The sequence below is a fragment of the Belonocnema kinseyi genome, chromosome 10, assembly GCF_010883055.1.
Source record: "Belonocnema kinseyi isolate 2016_QV_RU_SX_M_011 chromosome 10, B_treatae_v1, whole genome shotgun sequence".
In the NCBI taxonomy this organism is placed as follows: domain Eukaryota; kingdom Metazoa; phylum Arthropoda; class Insecta; order Hymenoptera; family Cynipidae; genus Belonocnema; species Belonocnema kinseyi.
This window is the reverse complement of record NC_046666.1, coordinates 26,358,175-26,367,555: the sequence shown is the minus strand read 5'-3', so window position 1 is coordinate 26,367,555 and position 9,381 is coordinate 26,358,175.

The following is a 9,381-nucleotide window of genomic DNA, read 5'->3' as shown; positions in this document are numbered from 1 at the left end:
AGGTTCAAGGTCATTGGAAGGTCAAATCGAGAGAAAACGGTAAAAAAATCCAAAAAAATACGTCATAGGTTTTTGGAGTCGCTAATTACGAATCTGGCATCCATTGAACTCTATCGCTTCAGGTTCAAGGTCATTTGAAGGTCATTTGAAGGTCAAATCGAAAACCTATAACATATTTTATTTTCAGCGTTTTCTCTTGATTTGACCTTCCCATGACCTTGAACCTGACGCGATAAAGGTCAGCGGACACCAGGTTCATAATCAGCGACCCCAAAAACCTATAACATATTTAAAAAAAATTTTTTACCGTTTTTTCTCGATTTGACCCTCAAATGACCTTCAAATGACCTTGAACCTGAAGAGATAGAGTTCAACGGATGCCAGATCCGTAATTAGCGACTCCAAAAATCTATAACGTATTTTTTTCGATTTTTTTACCGTTTTCTCTCGATTTGACCTTCCAATGACCTTGAACCTGACGCGATAAAAGTCAAAGGACGCCAGATTTGTATTCGGCGACCCCGAAAGTCATAGTAAACCCGAACTAACCTCAGAATACATTTTCAAGAGTGTCAAATCTCTTGAAAATACAGTTGGTGGGTAGTGGTGTTTCCTATATTTGTAGGGGGGGTGGGGTGGCTGGGAGGTGGAGGGTAGTCCGTTTAGCGTGCAATCGACTCCGGATACTTATAAGATACTACCATGATTTTTTCAGATTTTTTGGTCCAAAAATAAATTAGGCCAAAAACCAGCCTTACCGACCCTCCCCCTTTTCAATAAAAAATTTGACCCCTAAATATACAAGGCTCAGTTTTCTACCAAAGATCAGCGTTTTTAAACAAAAAAGATGAGCTTTATCACAAAAGAGATGAATCTTCAAAACGAAGAACAAAATATTTTTCGTTTCAGTTAAAAATTCCTCTTTTTGGTTCAAAATTTAATAATTTTATTATAAATTCAAAGTATTTTAGTTGAAAGCTTATTCTTTAAATGTGGATTCAACTATTCCGGTCTCTTGTATTTTTTATTTTGGTTGTAAATTAATCTCCTTGATTAAAGATTGGACAATTTTGCTGAATTTTAGATATTTTTGTCAAAAATTATTTTTCACGTTAAAAATGTAAGTGCTTCATTTTGGTAGAAAATTTACATTTTTTAGTTAGAAATTCAACTATTTAGCTGAAAAATTATCTTTTTATTTAAGAATATAACTGCCTAGTTAAAAATTTATATATTACTTTTAAATTCGTATTTTTTGTTAAAAAATTAATTTTCTCAGATACAAATTTATGTGTTTGGTTAAAAATTAATCGAATTTGTAGAAAAATAATCTTTTCTGTTAAAATTGTATGTTTTTCTTTAAAAAATTAATTCTTTGGTTATGGAATCCAAGTACTTGTTTCAAAATTAATCTATTTTTTCCAAAACTTGTTATTTTTGGTAGAAAAAAATCTTCTTGGTTAAAAATTTAACTAACTAGCGGATACTCGAGCTGCTGGATAAAATTTTATTTTTAAGAATTTGGATTTAGTCGAAAAAAATAATATTTCGTCAGGTTTGAAGTTTTTCACCTTTCAGTAGAATATTACAAATTCTGTTAATGTATCAATTTATTTCATTTTATAATTTATATGTGTTTCATAATTACTTTCATGAAATGAGAGTTACTAAAAAACAGTTAGGATCTGAATTTTGAGCAAAAGTAAAAAATTTTCAACACGAAATCTGAACTACTCACCGAATAGTTGAATTTTTTATAAATAAAAGAATTTATTATCAACCAACGAAACGAAATTTCTTGAAGAAAAATCAATTTTTTCAGACAAAAGAAAATTTTTATTGAAATAAATCAATTTTGAATCGAATATTAAAATTCTAAAGCAAAACAGATAGCATTTCAACAAAAACAGAAATTTTTTTGAACTAAAAATACGATTCTTTAATTACAGAATTATAAGTTTCAACTAGCAAAGAATTTTTAGTCAAGGATATAAAATCAAGTTAAAACCAAATATTTCTCTATTTTAACTCAAATGATGAATATTCAACAAAAATAAAATTTATTTTTCAATAAGTAGTTGAACTTTCAAAAAAGACTTGAACTAAGAAAAAAGGGAAGTAGTGAGGGTATAAAGTCTTTAAAAAATAAATAATAATTAAATTATCTTTATTAGTCATTAAATGAAGTTATCAAATATTTATTTATTATTATTTATTAAAAAAAATTGTAATTTAAAACACCACATTGAATTCAATATGAAACACTTTAAATTCGTAAGATTTCAAGTCGAAGCAACACGAAAAAAAAAAGATTTTCAACAAAATATTTAAATCCTGAACCAATCAAACTTTACTTTAAAAATTCTTGTTCTTCTTTCGGTAGAAAACACCTTCTCAATTGAACATGCTACTCTTAGGTTGATAATTAGTCTGTTTTAATTGAGCATTCAAGTATTTTTTCGAAAATTTGTCTTTGTTGTTTAAATCCAACTTTTTAAAATTTCTAATTAAAATCTGATTTCTTGAAATATCTACTATTACACTCTCCGTTGAAAACTAATTTTTTTAGGTCACAAATAAAACTCCTTAATTGAATCAGCATTCTAGTAAAAAAAAGTTGTATATATTTCAAATCAAAATTTCAATTGGAAATAATGCTGATTGATTATAAAATAATTCTTTTGTTAAAACTTAATAATCTCGATTTGAAAAATTAAATGTTTTATTAAAAAAAGTCATATTTTTATTGAAATCCCACGATTTTGTATAAAATTCAATTACACTTTCTATCAAAAAGTGACTTTTGAAAAGTTTTTCACGATTAAAACAAAAACTTTGCATCTTATCAACAAAGAAATAATAATACAAATTTGTAACTTCTTTGCTGGTAAAAAAACTTTTTTTAATTATTTTTTTTGTGGTCTGTGTTGTTTGTTCAAAAATTTAATTTCTTACTTTTATTATCTTGGTTTTTTTAATCAGGCTAAAACTACGCATCGCGTTAAAAAGGAAATAATAACAAATTTTTACATCTTTTTTCGGATCCTAATTTTGATTCAATCATCTTTATTTGTATTTTGCGTAGATTAAGAAAATAATTAATTTTTTAAATTATACCTTATTTTTCGTGCGATCAAAATTTAAATTTTTGATTTTTCAAAATTATTTAAAAATTGTTGTAAAAAACTTATATTAACCACATAAAGCTTTTCTTCTTTACTTAAAAGTATTCTATTTTATTATAATATTATTAATAATATTTAGATATGTAAATATGCTATATTATAATTCTATGTTAGAAAACAAATTTGTATTCATTTGAATTATTTTATATAATTGTTTATTATTTTCAATTTCTTGAATTAAAAAATAAAGCATTACTAACGGTAAGATTAAATAATAGAACATTTTTATTCAAATCACGTAGTTGCTACAATTTAAAAAATATGTTGTTCATCCGTATTATTTTAAACCAAGTAAATAGTGAAAAACTACTTCCAATGATTTGGAAAAATATATCAATTTATTTCGAGATTTATGTATGAAATAAAAAAAAGTTTTTGAAATTGGAAACAAAAAGAATAGAGATGTTCAATAAATGAACGTTATTAAGGAACATATTAAAATTTATCTATAAAATTATGTCGTTCTGTGGAATTTAACGATAGCAATTACTTACATAATTTATCTATAGTAAACGAAGAAGACATTTTATTAAAAGAGTGGAATGTTCAATTAGGAAAACCAAATTTTCTAAAAAGCAGTCAAATTTTCCATCAAAAAGATAATTTTCCACAAAAAATTGTAGAATCTTAAACCGACGACACATTTTCGAGTTGAAAAAATATAAATTTTCTCGGTTTTGAAGTACGATATAAGTGAAATTATTTATTAACATTTTTTTACCAAACTAGGAATTGCTTTTTTGTGTCAAAAAACTGTGTCCCAATATTATTCTTGAGATAAAAATTAATAATACTGCGGAAAAAAAAGTATAGTTAAAATACGCTGCGAGTGAAATTGTTTATAAAAATTATAACTGCTGTTGTATATCAATATTTTGTTTTCTAAAATTGTTCTTCAGGAATCAAAAGTAGTGAATCTACTGAAAAGAAAACATTTTTATGAACAAAAATTATCATATTTTTTGTTGTACTTAAAGATTCCTCTTTTTTCTGAAAATTTCATTATCTTCTTAGAAATTCGTAGCTTTTTGTTTAAAATTTTATTTTTGAATGGAGATTTAACCATTCCATTCGCATATTCTTTAGTTTGTTTAAAAATTCACCTCTTTGATTAAAAATTGGACTACTTTTCTGCATATTACGTGTTTTTGTAAAAATTTATTTTTCACGACAAAAATGTAAGTGCTTCATTTTGGTAGAAAAATTATATTTTTTAGTTAAAAACTTAACTTTTTGTATAAAAAATTCTCTGAAAAATATATATTTTGTAGTTGAGATAAAAATAAAGTTTACGTGTTTCGCCAAAATTTATTTTATAACGATGGATGTAAAATATAGTCCAGCCGACATGAATAAAAAATTACAAGGGGGTTAACCACCCCCTAATTATATATAAAATAGTAAAATAAGTCTAAAATTGATCAGAAAAATCCGAAAAAAATATTCGTTGTATACAAAAAAGAGGATGAAGGTATTTAGGTACTTTTAAAAGATAAACTGAATTGCAGAGGGTAACTACCCTTAAATTGTTTCACATTATTAACTATCTTTTGTAAATGAATCACCTCGTTTTTTTCGCAAGATAAAATTTATCACAGAATGCAACAGATAGCATTAAAATCAATATCAAACAAACTCAGAAAATAATGTGCACAAAATTTAATCAGAAACGTTAATAATGCCTAACAATTTAGGGGTAGTTACCCTCTGCAATGTTGTTTATCTTTTAAAAATACCTAAACACCTTTATCCTCTTTTTTGTATACAACACATATTTTTTTCGAACTTTTTGCTGAACTTTCGACTTCTTTTGCTATTTTATATATTATGAGGGGGTGGTTTAGCCCCATGTAATTTTTTTATTCATGTTGGATGGACTCTATTTTACATCCATCCTTATAAAACAAATTTTCTCATTTTGTTTATATATGGAAAGTATATATTATCATAGATATAAGATAAAAAGTGTTTAGGGGTAGCCACCCCCATTATTTTTTTAAAACTTATTTTGGAGAAACACGTAAACTTTATTTTTGACTCGACTACAAAATATATATTTAAAAAATTTTTTCCGTTGAATTAAAAAATTTTTAGCAGAACTTTAATAATATGTAGGGCTGGTTTACCCCCTCAATACATATATATTTTTTAGTAAATTACGTTATTTATCTTTCATTACGAGGAAACTTTTCCAGTAGTTTTGATCGAAATCAATTTAGTTTTTATACACAATATTATACAATCGCACTTGAGACCCCTATATACCTGATATACTTTCCTGAGGGGTAATGCAAAATTAATTTTTAATCAAAAAATATTGAAAATATTGATGGATTTTTAAGGAAAAGTTAAATAATTGACATATTACCCCAAAAAAAGACATTTTCACTCAAATAAAAGTTTTTCAACCACAGTTCAATTTTTAAGAAAGATTAACTTTTTAACAAAAAAGTATAACTATTAACTTATTGCTCTAACTTTTAACATGAAATGATAAATTCTTAATTTAAAGGACAGATTTGCAACTAAAGAGATCAGTTTTCTACCAAGAAAGATGAATTTTCAACAAAACACATAAATTTTAAAGTATTAAAGGTATATTTTCAGTAGAAAAAATTTTATGGAAATATTCTAATTTCTAGTCAGAGATAAATTTTGACCTAAATCGAGTAATCTACAACTAAGCAAGAGAATTTTAAAAAATTGAAAATAAAAATAGCCTGTTGAACATTCATGATAAAATAAAATTTTATTGAACAACATTTTTCGCCTAAATTATATCTACATTGAATATAAAAAAAATCAAATTGATGGAAATATGACACAAGTTGAAAGTACATGCTGTACCAACATTTTTCATTAAGAAATATACTCTTTTTAATTATTGTTATTCTTAAGTAAAAAAATTATTTGATAAAATTCTGAATATTGAAAAAAATTCTTTGATATAATTATTTGTTTATTTTGTTTTAAATGAATAAATAATATTGTATAAGAAAACATTTTTTATTACTTTCAATTCTGAAATTTTTTGTTTCGAGTATTTTATGATTCGAGTATTTTATAATCATAATACGCATCGGCTAGAGTGTACTTCGGTGCCTTTTCACAGATTTTTAACTTAATTTCATGGAGCTGCAAATTTCTTGGAAAATTTAAAAATATGTTAATTCAACCCATTTCTATACGCTCATGAATCATAAAAAATAGTTTATAGATTAGAAAGGTTTGACGCTTTTTGTTTAATTTTACTATGCTTTTCAGACAGTACTGTAATTTTTTTAAACCTACAAATTTATTTATCACACAAGTTTTTTTCCATTGCACATTTTTACTTTAGAAACAACAGTTTGGCTTTCCCCTTTAGTCAAACTTTGTTAAATTTTAAGTAGTTGCGTGTTTCAAAATCTGTATTATAAAATTTTTCTTACTGGGAGACTTAAATTAAAAATTGATAAATTAGAAAATTTTAAATTTAAAATGATCTAATTATGGAGATTACATTATAATATTATTAGATTTAAAACATTAAAAAAATGGAATATTTTGTTTCTACACATTTTTAATAATATCGTTTTAAAAACTGTATGAAAATACTTCGATTATTCTTAGTACCTGTATTTTCTCACACCTGACAAAAGAAATTTCATTTTGATTTTATCACTGAAACTCCATTAAATTTCCAAGATTGCAATATTTGTAAACAGCGACTTAAAAACCTTTTTTTTGGCTAAACAGTCAACTAATTGATTCAAAGTGTACATACTTTCCTAAAATTCATCTTTCTGTTTAATAATTTATAATTATTGTTGAAAAATTCTTTTTTCCATTTAGTACTATATTAATCATATTTTGTTGACATTTTTCTAAGAAAGCTGAAAATCTAAGAATTGATGTCTTTTGTTGGGAATTCATCTTTTAGATTTGAAAATTATACTGTTTTGGTTAAGGATTCAACTAATTTTTATATATTCTTATTTCTTTGTTTAATATAACTGTTTTCAATTAAAAAAATTAATATTGGAAATATTCACTACTACAATTTTTACTAAGAATTGATTTGGAAACAAAAAATCATAACTTTGGTTGAAAATTGGACTATTTTGCTGGAAATTCCCTTTTCCTGAATAATAATTTTTCGGATGTCGTATAGTCACGTTTGAAATATCGCTTTTGACGTTTGGACGACGAAATGGTGTGAGTTATGTAATAAAAAAGTGGTGAGCACCATACTTGAAATTGGAACATTATCAAGTGGTAGTGACCCTCTTTGGTCAGCCGTGTCCTTGAGTACAATATAATGCATACATTTGAATAATTTTAGACACTTCTATAATTTGTGGAATTTTAGAAATTTTTATAATCTTAGAAATTTCGGAAATATTTATAATCTTAGAAATTTGGAACATTTTATAAATGATGATAATTTCAAAAATTAGAAGATTTTAGAAATTTTAATAATTTACAAATTTAAAATAAAAATTTTAATTGAAAAAAGTTTAAATTAAATTTTTTTTTAATTTTAGAAGTTATATAACATTCAGCAATTTTGATCATTTTCAAATTTTTAAGAAATTCCAAAATATGTTTAGCATTTGCCATATTTTGAAAATTCTTGATATTTTAGTACAAATTTTTTAAATATCAGATAGTTTGGTAATTTTATAAATTCAAAAATTCAAAACATTTTACAATTATACAACTATTCAGTCTTAGAAATTTTGATAATTTTATCAGCTTAATTAATTTGTTATATTTGGAGATTGAGTTTTTAAAAATATTTTGAGAATTTCAAAGTATTTTGTTATTTTAGAAGTCTTGAAAATTTAAGACATTTCAGTAATTTTAGAAATTTTGACAATTTTATGAATTTGGAACTTTTCAGACATTTTGATAATTTAGAAAATTTGGTACGTTACAGAAATTATTATAATTTTAAAATGTTTACAAATTTCTATAATGTTAAAAATTTGAATCATTCTCGAATTTTTAAAACTTTGAATATTTTAAATATTCTAGTGATTTTAGAAATTCTGGATAATTTAAAATTTTGTTTTAATTGAGAATTTATTATAGTTTTCGAAATTTTAATGAACGAAAAAGTTTTAAACAGTTCATAAAATTCGGAAATATTAGAAATTTAGATAAGTACAAAAAATTTTGAATATTTTAAGAATTTGATTAAATTTAACTCATAAATTTGCTCAAACTACGTGCTCACAGATGTTTAATGATTTATCATTTGCTTATGAAGTCACTTTATTCCTAAAAAGTAGAGCTTTAGCCTTGCTATAATTGAATGAAAACGAACTAAAATCATATATGTCTTTCAAAAATGTGATTTTTTGACAAACCTTTTCTTTAGGATGTGTGACGCTTCAAAATATATATAAGGACACGGCTGACCAAAGTAGGATATTACTACTTAAGGAGCCGCCGCTTGCGAGTATGGTGCTATTGACTTTTTTTATATATATCTAAATATACTTATGATAAAGAGTCACTATTGTCCACGTTATAGAACAAAATTATGTTGCGTCCCACGCAATTGGTATTATTGTTAATTGACGTCACAACCTGATGCAATGGACACGTCGGACAGTGGTTCAGATCGTACAAAAAGGTGATCAAAAGTATAAATGTTATCCGATTTGCATGAAATTTATTTAATAAATACTTTACGGATCTCTGATTCCAAATTTGTTGTAAAATTCCAAAATTAAAAATGGAGGACCTAATATGGCAGCTAACGTATTCTAAACATGAATACAATTTTATTAAATCCAGTTCAAAAACATTGCTTAGTTTTCTTATTCTAAATATCTTAGAATAATTTAAAAAGTTAAAAGTGGCAAATGCAATACGCTGGCCTAATTTAAAAGAACCCTATAAATTCCTAAAATTTAATTTATAATAGTATTTCAAGTTCCCAATTTTAAACTTCTAATTCAGATATAATTTTTGTATAAAATCACTATCTGTTTAAAGATCTTTTAGACACCTACCACAATACCCAGATAACAGGTACATTTTAGGACTTGCCTTTACACTTTCATATTAAGAATTCAATTAAGAAAACCTAGTCCTATATTGTAGGACAATTGCCAAATGATAAAGTTCACTTGCAAAAAAAAATTGTCTTCATATTTTTTTGTAATAATATTTAATAATTGTTTCAATCAAACGATTTAACAAA